The sequence below is a fragment of the Macrobrachium rosenbergii genome, chromosome 33 (genome assembly GCF_040412425.1).
Source record: "Macrobrachium rosenbergii isolate ZJJX-2024 chromosome 33, ASM4041242v1, whole genome shotgun sequence".
NCBI lineage: Eukaryota > Metazoa > Arthropoda > Malacostraca > Decapoda > Palaemonidae > Macrobrachium > Macrobrachium rosenbergii.
In genome coordinates, this window is record NC_089773.1 from 600,001 (window position 1) to 620,921 (window position 20,921).

The following is a 20,921-nucleotide window of genomic DNA, read 5'->3' on the forward strand; positions in this document are numbered from 1 at the left end:
GGGAGGGGATTCTTATGAAGATGGAAGCACGGACATGAGCATAGAGTGAGAGGAGAAACGACGTGAGAACAAATAGGTGGTGGTAAAAAAAGGAGGAGGAGGAGGAGGAGAAAGAGGAGAAGAAAGAAAGAACACTCCAACTCCTTTCCCCTGGTGCCTTTGTAATAAGTAAATTGATTGACATCTGAAAAAGCTTCTTAATTAATCAAGTTTGGTGGAGGGACTTGGCAGAAACTTTGGTGTATTCTTGACGTAGGCTCAGATCAAAGGAAGAAGAAGGAGGAGAAGCAGAGGAAGAAGAAGAAAGGAGGAAAGAGCGATTCTCTCTCTCTCTCTCTCTCTCTCTCTCTCTCTCTCTCTCTCTCTCTCTCTCTCTCTCTCTGCTTCCAAGTGACAATGAATCGGCTTTATGCAGGGAAAATAAATCCTATTAACTAGAGGAAACAAATCTCCCCCACTGTGTCCTCTGCTCCCCATCTCTCTCTCTCTCTCTCTCTCCTTCCGTCGAGAATGACAAATATTTTTTATTTACACTGTTGTGCCACAGGATCTTTCAAAGGCATATGTACTACTGAATTTTTAACTCACTCGTATTTTACCACTTTGTTCCTCGGCTAAAACACCACGTTTTGTTTTTATAAAACTTAATTAGTGTCCTAAAGCAACCAGGCCTTAATTAGTGTCAGTAAAGCAACTAGGAAAAACCATCAGCACATATTCAAAATGAAAGTTATGGAAATAACATACATGACCAACCATTCATAAATAATACAACCACACATTCATACACACACACACACACATATATATATATATATATATATATATATATATATATATATATATATATATATATATATACAATCAGAAAGCTACAAACGTCCTTTAATATCCAATTCGCTCTACCTCGGAAATAATATATTTTCATATATGTTACCGAAGGGAATTTTTAGTTGATAATAAGTCCACCGTCCCGTGGGGTCGAACCAGCGACGGACGAGGAATCAGGACTACAGTGACGTACTAACGGCAGACTTACGTTATCAACTGTAGTCCTGATTTCCCTTCGGTAACATATATGAAAATATATTATTTCGAGGTAGAGCGAATTATTATATTAAAGGACGTTTGTAGACGTTCTGATTGTATAAGAATCATGGTGATGTGATAAATAGTCATATATATATATATATATATATATATATATATATATATATATATATATATATATATATATATATATATATATGTGTGTGTGTGTGTGTGTGTGTGTGTGTGTGTGTGTGTGTGTGTGTGTGTGTGTGTGTGTGTATATAATGTGTGTGTGTAAATAATGTTCAGGATTATGGAAAATGTTTTTCGTCGTGTTAGCGTCACATTTGCTCTCGCGACCAGTTATATCAAACAAGGTTGTGACAAGTGAGTAGTACTTAAACGAATGGCCACCAGTAAACACCAGGTATTAAATACGCGTTGGCTAGACCGTTGGTGTCTCGACCAGGGAATTTAAACAGCGTTTGGTCAGTTCAGTACATGAGAGGGTGGTTACCAGTGAAAGCATGACCAAATGTGTGAAAGGACTGGGCATTAGGCTAGCGACTTTATAACCAAAAATCACCGCTTTGAATCTTTCAGTGGACTGTAGGTGTTTCGTGAATGGACTTGGTTCACAGCGAGGCATGAGGAAGGCGTATGCTGATTCGTCGTTGTAAGAAATAAAGAAAAAAAAAGATGAAAACCAGCATATCGAAGGAGACTCAGAAAATAGCGATGAGACATAAAATGACACAGGGCACAGGACATTCGCCTCGAATTGACAGACTGAATTCTCAAAATACGCGTCAGAAGAACCGTGTTCATCGGAGGTGGATAAGTAATTCAGCCTTTGCTGAAATACCTCACAAGTAGAAACTGAGAAATACTAAATTATTTTTTAGACATTAAAATAAATCGCGAAAAGCAGGAGCAGTTAGGAACTCCCAAATAGAAGAGGGAGAGAAGCCTTCACAGTGGTAATAATAAAAACATAATAACAAAAACATCAGACGATAGAATGGAGCAAACACACTAAATCAAAACAAAGATAATTTGGGAAAGGCCACATTTGAAGAGACAAGTGATGATGAAGACTGAAGTTCTTTGGGAAAAGTACAATAAATAAAAACCAAGTAAAAAATGCGCCGAAGTTTCTTCAGTGCAATCGAGTCTTCTGTATAGCGTATAATGCTATGTGAAACAGCCACGGCCCATGAAAATTTCACCCACGGCCCGGTGGTGGCCTTCGTGGGCACGTATAGCGATACCAGACGCACGATCATGGCTAACTTGAACCTTAAATAAAGTAAAAACTACTAAGGCTAGAGGGCTGCAATTTGGTATGCCTGATGATTGGAGGGTGGATGATCAACATACAAATTTGCAGCCCTCTAATCTCAGTAGTTTTTAAGATCCGAGGGCGGACAGAAAAAGTGTGGACGGACAGACAAATAGCCATCGCTTATAACAGTTTATTTATTTATTTATTTATTTTTTTTTTGCAGAAAACTTAAAAAAGAGGTCCCCTGAATAGGTTTCTCTGTTGAAGCTTCGTGATAAGCAGATTGATAGGCATCTCTTCAAACTTCCTTAATTATTCAGTCGAGGCCTATTCTTTAAGGGGACTGAGATCAAATGGAGAGAATACAGCATGTGTGAGAAAAGGACATTGTCTCTCTCTCTCTCTCTCTCTCTCTCTCTCTCTCTCTCTCTCTCTCTCTCTCTCCCAGAAGTAGAAATGAATTGGCTCTTTATGGGAAAAATATTATTATTATTATTATTATTATTATTATTATTATTATTATTATTATTATTATTATTATTATTATTATTATTCAGAGGACGAAACCTATTCCTATGGAACAAGCCCACCACAGAGGCCACTGACTTGGAATTCAAGCTTCCAAAGAATATTAAGGTGTTCATCAGGAAGGAGTGAGAGGAGGTAAAGGGAAATACAGAAAGAAGTGATCCCACTTATTACAGAAAAAAAAAAAATAATAAATTACCAAATAGATAAAAACGCAATAAAATGCAAAGAGAATAGTAATTAACTTGGTTGTGACAAATCTCTCTCTCGACCATAAAAAACAAAACGTTTGGATTTTCTTGTCAGTCCTGTTCATTCCGGAAATGTCTTATGTATTTAGTATGAATTGTTTTGTTAACTTTTACGGTTCGAAATATTTCATTTTCCTCATCGTATAGTCACTCACAGTCTGTCTGTATAATAATAAAATCCGAGTGGATCTTTCTTGTTTGTCCGCCCCGGGTGGGGACGGGGTAGGTAGGGCATCAGGAGGGTAGGAGAGACATGACGGGCAGCGCTGGGTTCCAGCGCAGCTTAGCGCGCGCGCCATCAAGCTCGTAATAAATATATACGCACCCAGCACCCCCTTCCCCCCACAACTCCCTGGAAATATAAAACAGTAATGTTTGAATTCGTATGGACATTCATTAATACTTTTATAACATATTTATTTCTTACACAATTATGTATATTATCGTTAATGTATGAATTCAATAAATGTTTACCGAATCCCTCATCAGTATCTATATATAACAAAGACAGTAATATTTACACGCATTTATATTTACTTTCATGAACGTTTAAACCTGCATGTGGAAATGTTTGCTTGTACGAATGCTTGTTTTCACAGGCATTTGGACTCGTGCTGGAAAAACAGAGCTGTGTTTGTGCACTGCATGCGCGGATAAATATGAAACCATCGTCCATTTCAAAAATTAAACGAAAAAGTTTTAAAAATGTATTGGAATAAAAACGAGAATCTTCCTGACTGAAAACAAAAGTCCTTTATCTGTGAAAACACAAGAATATGAATAAAAGATATGTAAGTCTCTTCCCTTTGTTGAGGGAATTGAGAGATAGATATGCATACAGAGATGTGTAGGTGGATAGGCAGCGTTTCACTACACAGACACGTACACAGGGAGATATGTACGGTAGGTAGATAGGTAGCTTTCCACTACATGGAGAATTGGTGTGTAGTGTCTGGTAACTACTGCTATTATTATTATTATTATTATTATTATTATTATTATTATTATTATTATTATTATTTCAGTAGATGAAACCTATTCACATGGAACAAATACACCAAAGGGGCCACTGATTTGAAATTCTTGAAGCTTCCAAAGAATGTTGGTTTCAGCCTCCCACCGCAACAGACCCCACACTGCAGCAGTGACTGATCAGGATACAGAGCCACTGATTTTTCATTACCTTGGGGTAGATGCGGAACCTCGACATCTGAGTGGCATGCCACGACAGTAACCACCATACTAGCGTACCAGCTGAATGATGTCATCCGTGGTAGGGCGAAGATTACCTTCGAGACCCTACCTGTGCTCTGGAGTGAAGATGACCTTTTGAATGATCGCAGACCTTGTTTATTTTCTTCTTTCTTTCATATACCCAAGGTGCAATCCACTGCACTGGACTAACAACAGCCAGGGTACGATTCACTGTTTCAGTCAGTAGGAGCAAACTCAACAACTAAGAAAGCCTAGCGTTCGTCTCCTCCCCTGGTTCGAGGATTGGAAATGAGTTCCTCACGTCTCTCTCCCTCTCTCTCACAGCTGCAGTTCACAACAAGCGACTAACAATCCGTGCCAATGGCACTGGTATTTGTAACGCTACATAATTCTCAAAGAATAAGCCAGTGCTAGAGAGAGAGAGAGAGAGAGAGAGAGAGAGAGAGAGAGAGAGAGAGAGAGATTTAATTATAAGAGTATTCCCCCTCATTATACGTTCTTTTTCACCCCGTAGGTGGGTAGTGCCGCCAGTGTATCTCGTGCGGTACACTGTAGGCATTACTTAAGGCTCTTTGCAGCGTGCCTTCGGCCCCTAGCTGCAGCCCCTTTTGTTTCTTTTACTGTACCTCCTCTCATATTCTCTTTCATCTTACTTCCCACCCTCTCCTAGCAACTTATTCATAGTGCAGCTGCGAGGTTTTCCTCCTGTTACACCTTTCAAACCTTTTACTGTCAATTTCCCTTTCAGCACTGAATGACCTCATAGGTCCCAGTGCTTGACCTTTGACCTAAATTCTATATTCTATTCACGTTCTTTTCTTTTAATTTCTTATTCCTTTAATCCCAGAAGAGTAAGCCAAAGTTGCCTTCAAAATCTGTCTACAAACTCCTTCCCTCTCTCTCTCTCTCTCTCTCTCTCTCTCTCTCTCTCTCTCTTCGCTTTCCTTCCACTCCCTTTCGTTTCTACAACACTGGCCTCTCTTCATAAACGCCGTATTTCTTAATTATTCTTTTTGAAATGTTTTTGTTTGATTATTTTACTCCATTTTAGTTGTCTGGAAAGAAAACTATTGTGCCGGCTTTGTCTGTCCGTCCGCACTTTTTCTGTCCTTACTCAAAACTACTCAGGCTAGAGGACTGCAAATTGATATGTTGATCATCCACCCTCCAATCATCAAACATACCAAATTGCAGCCCTCTAGCCTCCTCAGTAGTTTTTATTTTATTTAAGGTTATAGTTAGCCAAAATCGTGCTACTGGCAACTATATAGGATAGGCCACCACCGGGCCGTGGTTAAAGTTTCATGGGCCGCGGCTCATACAGAATTATACCGAGACCACCGAAAGATAGATCTATTTCTGTACAGAAAACTCGATTGCACCGAAGAAACTTCGGCGCATTTTTTACTTATTTTTCCTTTTTATTCTTGATTCATCTCGTTACCTCTTGATTCATTATAGACTGTCTTAGTTCATTTTGTATTTCTATTTGTTAATTCTCCTCTTATTCGCTACGTTTATAAGCATTCAATTTCAGTCGCTCGCCCACCTACATTCACTGTACAGTAAGTGCATTGCAAACCCTGTTGTGACACGTCCATTTGCTGTCCCCTGACACTCATCTCGTCTCCTTGCAAGGTTCGAATTTGTGAACCTTGCTCTTGAATCCTCCACCGTCGCACTGTTGTCTCTTTGGCCCAGTTGCGACCCTCTGTTGCTCACTCCAAAGTCTCATCTGACCTGTGGCACATACACCAGTAATGATCACTGGCGCTTCTTTGCTTAACGAGGCTTCTAACATGTCGAGTTCAGTATCCTGTCGAGCAGGTTTTAAATTTCGCCTTCCCGTGTCATCATCTTGCCTCATTTTCACTATTTTTTTCTTGGGGTCTTATCTCTCAACCCTCCGTGGCCGACGTTACCTTCGTCTCTGGTCTTAATCCAGTGCTGACTGACATTCGGACTTACATTCATTATATAACTTTTTCGGCTTTCGTGTTGTGCGCTCCCAATCTCGATTTTAATCTGCGCATTATGCAGCAGTCATCTCTCGAGACTTCATCTGTATTATTCCATTTCCTAATCTGCTTAGGATACAGTTTTATTTCCCCTGAAATGCTGTTCTGCAAGCTTTTCCTTTTAGTTATGTTTTGATACGGGATTTTCTCATTTCATTTTTCCAGTTTTGCCTCCTGTAATCCCTTTAACACCCCCTCCCCCTCTCTCTCCCCGCATTCTTTATTCATCATTACTGCAGGTTTTTTATTTTTTCCTTTAGCAAATCCGTAATCCTCGAATCGCGCCTTTTGCCAGTTATTTCCTCGCCGTTACGGCTAAGCTCGGGGATTGTGTGTCGGGCCTGGACTGCACAGGGGCTTTAGGTTGAAAGATGATGATGAACATCTTCAGCTCAATCATTGACGCACTCAGTGACGTTAGTCTTGAAAGAAATGATGTTAGAACAGAGTAGAATACAGAATTTAGGCTAAAGGCCAAGCAAAGCACTGGGACCAATGAGGTCATTTAGCTCTGAAACGGAAATTGACAGTAAAAGGTTTGAAAGGCGTTACAGGGGGAAAACTTCGCATTTGCACTATGAAACTTTTGTTAAGAGAATGTGGAAAGTAAGATGGAAGAAATAGAATATGAACGGGAGTACAGTACAAGGGATGAAAGGGGTTGCAGCTAGGGGGCCGAAGGGACGCTGCGAAGAACCTTCAAATAATGCATATAGTCCACCGCGCGAGGTGCACTGACGGCACTACCTCCCTACGGGGAAGAAATAATGTTGAACTTCGTCAAACATCCGCTTTCATAAAACTAATAACATCGTCAGCCAAATCAAGTCTTCGTGAAAGCGATGGCAGCAGTGGTACCAGTTCCCCCTCCCAGCAGTGCCTCACCAACGACCAGTGATGATTCACACAAGCAATGACGTGATCATTGTCATTAGCCTTTGTGAAAGTAATTTGGTATCAGATGTCATTTCATCATTCACAATGTTCTTCCTGAAGAAAGCAGCGAACATGAATGAAATAGTCAGTGTCGGGAGAGCAGTGACACAAGCAAATAGACTTGAACCATTAGCTAAGGCTAAGTCCTGTATATACATTTTCAAACACATGCATATATCGTTGAGATGAATAGTGCTGTTTTGACGCTCGATCACGTGATATTTGCAACAGAACAGTTCATAGTTGAAATCGTCACAATTTCTCTTCGTTTAAGTTTTCTGTAAAAGAAAACTATTGTGCCGGCTTTGTCTGTCCGTCCGCACCTTTTTTGTCCGCACTTTTTCTTTCCGCCCTCAGATCTTAAAAACTACTGAGGTCAGAGGGCTGCAAATTGGTGTCTTGATCATCCACCCTCCAGTCATCAAACTCACCAAATTGTAGCCCTCTAGCCTCAGTAGTTTCTATTTGATTTAAGGTTAAAGTTAGTCATATTCATGCTTCTGGCAACGATATAGGATAGGCCACCACCGGGCCGTGGTTAAAGTTTCATGGGCCGCGGCTCGTGCAACATTATACCGAGACGACCGATGGATAGGTCTATTCGGTGGCCTTGATTATACGCTGCAGCGGCTGTACAGAAAACTCGATTGACAGAAGGCCTAATGTGGAATCTGTAACCTATAGGCTATTGTTACACGGGAAAAATGTATGGATACACAATGCACATGATACAATATGGAAGTAAGAAATGACTTAATGCATTTGTGTTCCTTCAAAAGTTGGCTTGAAAGCCGTGTTTCTGAATGAGGGATGAAACCTGGAGAATAAACACGGTTGCAGAACTTAGATTGCCAGGTATTTAGACCGTAGGCTGGAGTGGATGGAAATGGCAAGGCAGGAAGCAGAGCACCTGGGGACTGAAAGGACACTGCTGCAGACTTCTATTACCTACAGTGATCTGTGCCGGCAGACAGTAGTCATTATCCCCATAGGGGCTTTTGGTTCTGGTTACAACCACTCTCTTCCCCAACTCCACCCACCCTGAACCCCTCCCCACTCTCTCTTCCCTCCCTAATCTAACCTCCCTGGGCCTCCCCATCCCTATCCTCAGAGTTGGAGTCTTTATATAAATGAATGAAAACCCAAATCATTTTTTATTTGAAAGACATTGGGTGGAAGTTACCAACTTATTGCTTACCATCCTTTTCGAACGAATAGAACCTCAATGGCTTAAAAAATCGACACCATTCTAAAGATTAATTAAAAGATCTGAAAAAGCTCTTGAAAAAATGTTTTACTGTTGGAAGCCAAAGTTTATTGCCTAGGGAATAGAGCTTGATTAATAAATATCACTGCTACATTATTATATATATATATATATATATATATATATATATATATATATATATATATATATATATATATATATATATATATATAGAGAGAGAGAGAGAGAGAGAGAGAGAGAGAGAGAGAGAGAGAGAGAGTTGTTTTCACAACGTTAATAGGATTTATCTTCCTGCACAAAGCAGATTCATGGCCTCACGGGAAGAGAGATTCAGGGAGAGCGAGAGAGTATACCCTAAGATGGCTTTCCATCTCGTACGCCCCTTGTCTCTCTCTCTCTCTCTCTCTCTCTCTCTCTCTCTCTCTCTCTCTCTCTCTCAAGAATACACCGAAGTTTCAAGGCCAAACTTGATTAATTAAGAAGCTTTTTCAGATGTCAATCAGTTTACTTATTACAAAGGCGTCAGGAGAGAGAGAGAGAGAGAGATGGTAGAGGGGAGATCTCTCTCTCTCTCTCTCTCTCTCTCTCTCTCTCTCTCTCTCTCTCTCTCTCTCTCTCTCTCTCGACAACTTCCATCTCCAACATTACAGACACAAAAAATGTTCCAACGCCAATAATATTTTATATTTTACTTCGATTTTTGTAAAGTGGTGTAGAGACCGAAATGGGGCGAGAAGCGGCGTAAATGATCTAATGTACTTGGGCCCTATATTCGACAAGTGTCAGGTCAAGTGATTCAGGAAACACAAAAGGAGCGAGAGAATTCCCCATTCTAAAACTGAACGATAAGGAGAACGTTGGGAAAAACTGGCCGACTCTTGAGTTTGGGAATGGTCCAGGTAAACGCCGCAAGGAAAGTGTGATGACGAGCGCAGAAGGAAAAGACAGACGGGAAGGAAGGTTAGGATTCGCGGAAGAACAGATCACAACAGAGAGAAGTCATCTTCAGAAAGTCTCGGAGTAATAAGATGGAAATTAATCGTCTGCAATCTGTATTTTTAATTGTTATCATTTTTAATATTTTTTTCTGCTATTATTCTCCATATAATTACTGTCATTACTATTATTACGAATTCTGTTTTTTCTACTTCTTCAGCAACTGTGTGGATACTGCCGGACATTATTTTTATCATGTTATCTTATGGGTCTAGTCTGTGTGTATTGTATTTGTATATTCCATGTTTATGGCCCTGGGCCGAAATAAAAGATATTATTATTATTATTATTATTATTATTATTATTATTATTATTATTATTATTATTATTATTATTATTATAAACTTTTCAAATCGGAACGCAAGGAGGATTATGACGCAGAAACGGTAGGAAATCTCAGCTCAGCAAGAAAAATGTATATTCAGTGATAATTTGATTGATGTCGACTCACAACGAGAGTTATTCTGATATTGGGTCCAGTAAAAGAAATTCAGATAAACAGATTTGAAAGAAAAGGATAATATGACTGAAACGCCGACTAGGAATTAACTGGGAGGGAAAAGAAGACTGCTATTGCTGACAGAAAAATGAATGTATTGATTACACGTTGCGTTTAGCATAGAGATTAACTTCTCTTGTTTTTTGTTTGTTTTTCACAAATGGGTAGCTTATTTTTTTTTAGTAATACGTTTCGAGAAACCTTGACTTGCAAGTAACCGTAACCAGTCCGTAGGCTGGGGCCTTAATTATGATGGTGAATAAAATCTCTCCCCTGGCAGATGCTCATAAGAGTAAGAGCCTGAGACGGCATAAGGCCCGTCCCCGTAGGGGGGGATAGTGCCGTCAGTGCACCTCATGTGGTGCCCTATAGGCGTTACTTAAGGTTCTTTGCAGCGTCCCTTCCTTAGGCCCCTAGCTGCAACTCCTCTCATTCCTTTTACTGTACCTCTGTTCTTATTCTCTTGCTTCCATCTTACTTCTTATTCTCTTGCTTCCATCTTACTTTCCGCCCTCTTCTAATAATTATTTCATAGTGCTTCAACTGCTTTGAGGTTTTCCTCCTGTTACACCTTTCAGACCTCCTTACTGTCAATTTCCCTTTCAGTGCTGAATGACCTCATAGGTCCCAGTACTTGGCCTTGAGACAGAATTCTACATCCCATTCCATAAGGCCGCTTAACCTAACAAGGGCAGCAAGATATCCTGGCGGGGGGGGAAGCCCCTCCCGCGAGAGCATGCTCCTAGAACTACCAAATTCCAGGCAAAAGCGTGCATGATCTCCAGGCATTTTAATAAGGCTGGAGAGGCGGAACTTAACTTGCAAAGCCTAATGTTTAATAATCGTCTCTGGATGCGTTCTTGCAGGCGAATTTCGAACGAGAAACAGCACGCCATGGAGACTGTTTTGCCCTGTGGAAACTGCTCCTTCGGATTACATAAATAATGGGATTTATGTGTGTGCAGGGAAATGGAGATGGTGGGGGGCTGGGGGTCGATGTAAAGGCCTAAGAAAGATTGCCCAGTACCCGACCCCCCCACCACCTCTCTCTCTCTCTCTCTCTCTCTCTCTCTCTCTCTCTCTCTCTCTCTCTCTCTCTCTCTCTCTTTTGTGCTGCTTTGAATATACAAATAGAAAAAACTCAAGTTTTTTTTTTATTGTCAGAGTAAATTTAGTCTTAATTTTCTCTTATGTGACACATTAAAATTTTTCCTTTTTGTAATTATCTCTCAGCCAGATATCTTCTTGGAGATCCTTAAATGGGCTTCAGCAGTCAGTCGATCCTCCACCCTCCAATCACCAAACATACTAAATTGCAGCCTTCTAGCCTCAGTAGTTTTTATTTTATTTGAGGTTAAAGCTAGCCGTGATCGTGCATCTGGCACCTACAACAACACAGGCCACCACCGGGCCGTGGTTGAAAGTGTCATGGGCCGCGGCTGAGAGTTTCATCGGCTATGGCTGAGAGTTTCATACAGCATTATATGCTGTACAGAAAACTCGATTTCGCCGAAGAAACTTTGGCGCGTTTTTTACTTTATTTTCAGTTTTAATGGACCTTTGAGAATTTTTTTGGGCGGCGATCGTGATATAATATACCTAACAAATTTTCAGTGTAGCTTTATTTTTCCTTTGCATTAGGTCTTCATTTACCAAACCCTTTGATATTTATTGTTGTTGGTGACACTGCTTGTAGTCCCGATGCAATTACAATGGTTCTTAGCTGGGTTCGATTCTCTCAATTAACATCACCCATATTGTAGAAAAGTGTTGTGTTGAGTTGTAACTCAACAACTAATCGTTTCCTGTGGCACCCACCCAAGGGGATGCATAGGGCCTCGATGAACTCACGCCACCACATTCTGTCCTGAGCTAACTCCTCAAGATCTCCCCAACACTCGCCTCCTGCTTCCCGCCTCATTGTCCTCAACCACGTCTCCTTTAGCCTACCTCTACCTCTTCTGTCAAGGGCAACCCACCCCGGTGTATCTCGTACCATTAACCGTTTTCTATACACATGGCCTAGCCACTTCCAGCGTGAGAACCCAACATACTCATCGACCAGCTGCACCCCCGTTACTTCTCTAATTCTCTAATTTTCTCATTCTTCTGAGCGCCTTGTTTTCAGCACTTAAAATGATATTGGAAACAAAAGAGCCATAGTTATTACTACTCCTCTCGTCTCAAAGGAGGTTACGGTGTTGGTTGTTTGTCTATTAGGAAGGTTACGCTATAATGCATAAGAGAATTTTTACTAAAGTGATAATAGATTATGATACTTGTGTAAGATTTGTGATAACTGAACGTGTGACACACAGTAAATATACAGTATTTGTTGCAATAAAGCAAGTTGGCTGCGGTGGTAATCAGAATAATAGATGAATACCCGTGATGAAACTTTCACAGGAAAAACTTCATATTTTGTTCAAACATTTTACGAAAAGTTCAGGATATGAGTATCCGGCCCATGCTGACCTTATCCAGAATGGATTCACAGATATTCCATTTCTAAGACGGTTTACAAGATTCTGGGTAAGGTTTATAAGTCAGACGTTGCACCGCTAAAAATGACTGAAAATATCCCAGCATCTGTGGGTATTTACATGCCAAAATGTATTGCAGTGGATCTTCAATGCTTTTGGATGGTATGCTTAGGTAAATCAATCTCGAAGGACCAAGGCCTTATCAGGCAGTTCTTACTGTGCATATGAGGATTGCATAAAATAAGCAGTAGTTCACTTGAAAAGCCTACTGTGCAATGGGAACTCCATAAAAGAAGTAGCCTAGTATCTCTTGAAAAGGGTTTGAGTTTGATAGTAAAAACACTGTCGAAAAACGTGATGTGATATACCCATTCTCTCTCTCTCTCTCTCTCTCTCTCTCTCTCTCTCTCTCTCTCTCTCTCTCTCTCTCTCTCTCTCTCTCTCTCTCTCTCTCAGAGGTGCCCAAATCAATGCCAAATAGGTGGAGTCATAACATAGAATGTAGCTTTGAGAAGAGAGAGAGAGAGAAAAGGTAATATGATCTGATGGAAAAATTACCTCCTTGAGGTCATATTAATTTAATTATGAGTGAATATATTTTAAAATGAACCCTGTTGGTTTATGTCTTCTTCTCTACAACAGGCCCCCTCGATTTGGGACCGCCTTGACGTGGTGAGGGGGCTCTTGAACCCCAGGAATCTGTTCCTGGGTTTGAGTCCAAGAGTCCCATATACTATTCTGTATTTTTTTAAATTAATTTTTGCGGAATTTTCCGCTTTTGCTAAAATTTATTGGACCTGATAAATAGGAAAAGATATCATAACTGGGATTAGGTTTATATCCGAAGCTAAATAGTGGGAACTGTGGTAGGATCATCAGCTGCCCGATAATGTTTGGACCTGAGAGGTATCAGGCGGAACTGTTCTTTAGGGATGGACCACGGATTCAAGGGGTGGGGGGTTGTCTGGTTTTGGTGATGGGACTCTCGGCATTCTATCCGGTTTTCCCATAACATGATTAGGGTGGGAATCATTGTATTCTAGTAATATTTTCAGTCCTAGCAAGCGGGTTTGGCTTACACTTGGGCCACTCTAGTCATGTTGTGCCATCCCCTGTGGGGTAGAGTAGGGAGCGGACATTTGGGAGTCGGTTCTCACTTGTGCCATTGGCGGAAGAATAAACTCCATGAAAGGCTGATGCTATCTTTTTAAGGTTTTTAGGTTTAATTCTTTTTTATACTTAAATCTTTATGACAAGTAATTTAAAGAGTGGAGTACCCCTGGGCCCTCTGATAGCATTGTTCCGGCACAAATCTTCTAGCATGGAAATGGGCAGTTCTCTGGATAATCCAAATAATCAAAATCAGAGTGGTATTAAAACTTTAATACCTTATAAAACCCCCAAAAAGAGTAAATACCGACATGACCCAACCTTGACTCACTTCGACTCCCTCTTTGAGAGTGGAAGTTGGTCAAAGTTCCTAACCATGGAAGTTGACCAAAATATTTCAGTTGTAAAATTAGAAAATTATTTATTAAATGGACATCCAACAACAGATATGTCGTTTAGACAAATAAAGGAAAAAACTGGGGTTATAGAAGTCTCAACAAAAAGTCAGTCCGAAGACTATTTGTCTTTGAAAATTATAAAGATTATTAACATAAAAGTGAAAAAACACGATACTATGAACAGCATTCTGGGTATCATTGTACTTCCTGAAAACAACAACGAACCAGTCGATAAGAAAATGCTATTGGACTCTCTCAAAAAGATACCCCAAGGTCCAAGATTGCGAGATATATGTTGTGCCAAATAATAATAGCAATAAACAAATATTAAAAATAGAAAAACAAAATTTGAGGGTGAATATTTTCCTCAAAAAATCAAAATCTTAGGTCAAAATAGAGAGTTAAGACCGTATGTCCCAAAACCACTGCAGTGTCAAAATTGCAGTAAGTATGGGCATACACAAAAAAAAATTGTCGTAATGAACCGGTATGTGCTTATTGTGGATCTACTGAACATACCACACAATGGAAGTGCTGTGAACCTAAGTGTGTGAATGTGGGCAGAATCATCATGCAAGATCCAAAGAGCGCATGTATTATATACAGTATACAATACTGAATTGAAAATACTACTAGAACGAACGGGGATGTCTATGAAAGAGGCTAAGTTGGAATTAAAAGTGAGAGGAACTGAAGATCCGTCTAAGAAACATACATATTCTTCAGTAACTAGAGCAAATAATGAAACAAAAACGCAAACGGATAGAAGTAACAGAGCACAGAAAAATAAATCTCAAGAAGAAATTAGTAATTTAGAAATGAAAACTAAAAAGGTGAAGAGTAAAGGAACAGGTTCAAATGAGATGGATAATATTTTATCCAACTCATTTGAAATATTAATGCAAATAGAAACACAGGAGGATGCTGCTACTGAGGAGGGTCGTGATGGACTGGAAATTGAAGATAATAAAAGGCCTTTGGAGAGAGAACAACCCAAAACGAAGAAACCAACTATTATTAGAGAAACAGCAGTTAAACCAAAGATCAAAGGGATGAAAAAGGAACAAACCATAGATAAAACTCAAGCTATCATGTTTTATAAAAATAAAAAATGGAAAAAAGGGGAAGAAATAGACTTAAAAATCAGAAACTATAGCATACCAGTTGGCCAAACAGCAAAATTTTTGGGATTAGTATTCGACGTTCACTTGAACTGGAAAGCCTACATAACATACGTAAAATCTAAATGTAAAAGAGCATTAAATCTAGTTAGAAAGCTATTGAACACTACTTGAGGAGCCGATAGACATACCCTTACTGTACTGTATAAAGCAACAGTTCTGTCCATCATTGATTATGGAAGCGAAGTATATAGCTCAGCATCGGATGCAGTGCTGAAAATGTTAGACCCTGTTCACAATGGGGGCCTTAGAATATGCTCAGGAGCCTTTAGATCATCACCAAAATCATCTCTACAAGTTGAATGTGGTGAACTGCCTCTGCCTCCCTATAGAGAGCTAGTAACAGTGAAGAGTGCTCTAAGAATTCAGACAAGTGATTCTCCAACAAAAAAATTATTTGAATTAGGAGATGTATTTATAAATAACCATCCACCACCTTTCCCAATTAGAGCTAGATGATTGTTTGAGTCGCCGAATATAAATATACAAGTGCCCTTAATGAGAGTTTTCACACACCTCAAGTATTTATCAAAAGTAACTCATATACACCAGAACACCATAGACAACATGCAATAGAGCATATAAGCCGACAAGGTCCACATTACGCAATATATACAGATGTATCTAAATCAGAGCACGGAGTGGGATATGCTGCAGTGTCCCAAGACAAAACTTATCAGTTCTCTCTTCCTAATAATGCTTCGGTATTTACAGCAGAATTGTATGGAATTGCATCAGCTATAAGAATAATTTGAAAAACCATCATTCAATAATTTTGTGATTTTTAGTGACTCGAGAAGCGCTATGAAAGCTATTCAGAGTTACAAATGTAATTTAATTTGTTGTTCTATATTTTTTTTTATCTCCATAACTTATATGATAATGGAAAAAATGTAGAAATATGTTGGATCCCTGCCCATGTAGGGATCAAAGGAAATGAAGATGCAGACAAAGCAGCCAAAGAAGCAACCCACATGACAAGATCAAATGCGAATATCCCTTTTACTGATTATGTAACACACATGAAAATAGGTGTCATGAATAAATGGCAATATATATGGGATGAAGAATCTGAAAGTAATAAATTGAAACAAATAAAACTTAATGTTAAAAAATGGAGTTCATCATATCAGAGAGAGAGACACACAAGTAATTCTAACACGTCCCAGAATAGGCCATACTCGTCTGACACATGGGCACTTAATGAGCAGCCCACGTGGCCAGGCTCCCGAGTGCTCAGAGTGCAGGGTGATAATAACCGTCAGACATGACATTGTGTTATGTGAATGTCCAAAGTATGACCAACAGCAACTGTCAACTTTTGGGAATAAATCAATGGAGGAAATTTTGTCAGAATCTTTTGCATTTTCAGTCGTTCCAATTTTAATGTTCGTGAGGAACTGTAATTTAATTAATAAAATATAAAAATAAGTAAATAATAAAAACACGAAAACCCTTATATCATTTGTCGAATTTAAAAAAAAAATTTTTTTAAATATTACTTAACTTATATTCTGAATTTTAATATACCTTTTTAGTGTGTATGTAAGGAAGCATGAGTAAATGTATTTATTGTATGTATGTGTTTCAGTATGAGACCATGTACCTATCTGGAGTTTTTAATTTAATTTTAATTCGTTCATCATCATACTGAATGATCTATTGGGTCCCAGTGCTTGGCCTCAGGCCTAGATCTGACATTTCAATCTAATCCTTCGGGCCAGCCCTATGAGAGCTGAAGGTCAGCTCAGTGGTCTGGTTAGACTACTTTAATAATAATAATCTCTACAACAGTCGGCTGGCCATCAGGTCCGTGAAAGCAAAAATCGGTTCTCTCTCGCTTAGTATTGCGCTTGTGGGTATCGGCACGGAGGGGCATTAATACCCGAGAGGCGTGAGAGTGACTCCTTAGAGAGAGAGAGAGAGAGAGAGAGAGAGAGAGAGAGAGAGAGAGAGAGAGAGAGAGAGAGACGTAACTCCAGAGGGAGATGGGGACAGACCATAGAAACCTGTATAGAGAGAGAGAGAGAGAGAGAGAGAGAGAGAGAGAGAGAGAGAGACGTAACTCCAGAGAGAGAGAAGCAACTCCAGAGGGAGATGGGGGACAGACCATAAAAACCTGTAGAGAGAGAGAGAGAGAGAACCGTATCTTTTTTCATGTCCCCTATTTTTTGTCATTTTTCGTTCTTCGTAACTTCCTCTCTCCACCCAAAAAAAGCTGCATATTTATAGTAAAAGATTCATGCGTGTTTTGGATTCATATTCCCTCTTTTTTTATCTGTTATTTTTGTTGTTTCCTCTAGGGAGCAGCTCGGCGCTACATCTTTCTCTTTGGTTATGGCACTGTGCACTGTGCCGTGCCACTTTGTGATTTAATCACTACTACACTATACCATGCACTAGTATTTATTTCAATATGTTCCCCAAAATAATACACACACAAATATATACATGTATACATATATGTATATATGTGCATACACATATATGTAGTGTGTGTATGTATGTGTGTATGTATGTACTTACATATACATAAGCACACACAAACACATATAAGTAATATATGTATGTATATGTATAATATATAATGTTAATATATATACATGATGTAATTGTAATAGCCACAATGCCCTCTTAACTTCTCGAATTCTTCGCGCTTTTTTGGATATGCTTGTCACTACAAAGCCATAAGGTCCAAGCGCAAGAAATTGAAGAGACTGTGATGGCCGGTCGCGGGAAATGAACCTGCATCACCATAATCACAAGGAGGTCATGTTGCCGACCTGACCACGAGAAGGATAAAAATCTATTACCTCTTGTACATATATATACCTGTCGTTTTCAGATATATTTATTAGAGCTGGAATAGACCTATCCTCAACATCGTAGCCAAGTGGGCAATCGTTTTTATTGCTTTTTAGGCTGAAATATATATGTAGAATCTACTGGTCACTTTTACCAGATACATGATGTAATTGTAATAGCATATCCAAAAAAGCACGAAAAATTCGAGAAGTTAAGAGGGCATTGTGGCTATTACAATTACATATGTGTCTGGTAAAAGTGATCAGTAGATTCTACATATATACATGATATTAAGTATGTTATATATATTAATATATGCGCATGTATGTTTACGGTTCTAGCGGACACCTTCTCTTAAGCAATTCCCTAGTGAATGCTGAAACACTTATGGCATTCATTATTGAAGTCATTCCACTAATTACCTGTATCTTCTCCTATCCCCCTAATTGGTATATAAGTTCTAAAGTTAAATATGAAAATTGTTTGTTACATTTTATTTTCTTTAGTCACTGGTGGTTTCAGCCATTAACTGGTGTGTAGTACCTACGTACTTCCCCTATCAATTCTCTTTGAATTATGCATCTTATTTTTAATAATACCAGCAATCTCTGAGATTTCAGCCTTCAGCAGTCATACCACTGATCATTTCTTTTGTGTTATCAAAGTGGCACAATACATATTCCAAGATATATTTTATAAATTGAGTCCTGTGGTTCATTGTTTTAGTCGTCTTATACTGCAGAGTATTAATTCTCTTCATTGTCCATTTCATTGTAAGATTCTGGTCTTGATTCAAGTTCCTTTTCCCATTCACTTGCCTTCCATACAACTTTTTCATTGTAAAGTACTTCCTCAGACTCATCCGTATGTGCACGGTATAACATAGGTTTTTTTTCTACATCATTCTTCTTGACCATCTTATGTAACCATTTATATAACTGTGAATATATTTTCATATTACCGTTGGTAAAACTAAATTGCTTTTCCTTCAAATCTGTTATATTATCTTCTGATGATACTATTCATTTTAATTCTTTTTTGTACTATTCCTGAACCTGTATACACTTTTTACTAAATAGATCACACCAGTCCTCCATGTGGCTTACCTTTACATTCCCTCCACGTTGATATCCTTGCCGGTTTTTTCCTCTATCTTCTGTTTATATGTTAATTGCTTCTTTCTTATCAAACTCTTACGTTTCAGTCACTTAAAGTCCCCTTTCCAACAAGTCCTCTCTAATTGAAACACTCTTCTATTTCCATATATGCTGCAGGCAGATAGTGATCAAATACATCGCCCGCCACTCCTCTTCTTGCCACAGTTTTCCCCTTTAACACGTTCTTTCTCTCAAGTATCAGTCAATTAATCAATCAATCAATCAATCATTTCCTGTGGCACCCACAGTGATGCACAGGGCCTCGATGAACTCACACCACCACATTCTGTCCTGGGCTAACTCCTCAAGATCTCCCCAACACTCATCTCCTGCTTCACACCTCATTGTCCTCAACCGTTTCTCCTGTGGCCTACCTCTACCTCTTCTACCAAGGGCAACCCACCCTGGTGTATTTTGTACTCGCAAGTATATATACTTCAGAATACTCATATTTAGAGAATGTCTTTATAGAGAACAAGAACCTAACGTTTCCACAAGCCCCTCTCTTTCTATCTCATTCTTTCCAGGCAATAAGTATTTACAATTACACAATCCCCTTTTCTGTCTGGCACCTTGATGTTAAAATCGCCCATCACAGCCATCCCTCTTTTATACACGTGTTGCTAGGCTCGCCAAGAATCTTTTTTCCCCGTTCAACTGTTACATTACTAAACCGTGAATGTCTACCGATACCACTTCTGTTACATAATTTTTGTCTCACTCCTTAAACTTTCCAGTCCTGTACATCTTGCCCTTTTTCTTTCATGCAGTGACTGGCATCCTACATAAGATAAAGCTGTGATTACCAGTGGTGTTGGGGAAGAGGCTTTTGAACCACTTAGGGGGAATTTCCTTTCACAATTTGGCACCCTGGTAAGTGGACAAGGTACAGTAGCACCCAGACCCATTGAAACTACTTTGGGTACCACTTTGTAAGTGTTGTTGGCTACTTCCAGAAGATGATCATTAAGTTGACTGATATATATATATATATATATATATATATATATATATATATATATATATATATATATATATATATATATATATATATATATATATATATATATATTTGTAATGAAGTGTACCAAGTACCTGGTTATTACACAACTAGTCACAAAATTCAAAAATTTACCTCATTTCAGCCAGATACCAGAACCCTCATAACAATAAAATTACGACAGAACACTCTAAAGGTAACAGTGATCCCTTAAGAATTACTTATCACTTGAAACATCAATCTAAGTTTATCAAGGTATTAAATATACTAGCGGAAAAGGGCATCACTCCACCAAACAACTTTAATTGTTTCCCTGGTCTTGATTCACTTTAGTAAAACTAATGGGAACAAAACATGTTTATCACTTTGCCTTATGCACACACTGTGTTTAAGAACTTTAAATACAGAGATTTATTTTTAACTTCAAAATTTATAATTAGTATTCACAATCTGAAAAATTTACCATTACTTGAAAATAATACAAGAATTTAATTAATTCTTAAACAAGATTAATTCACAAAACTTTAATTTATTAAGAAATTACGTTAACTAAGCAAAATTTAAACTATTAAGAATTACTCAAGATTTGAAAAGGAAATCTTTATGAATGAAAATCAAATCAAGTATGCAATGCAAAAGTATCAAAAATATGTAAAATGTTATTAAGTAAATAAATGTTAAATCACCAACACAAAAGTTTTGGTAACACTAAGAAATTGCAAACACAAGAACACGCAAAAAAATGCACAATACTAGAATACACAAAAAATACACAAAAGATTTATCAACAATAATTTCA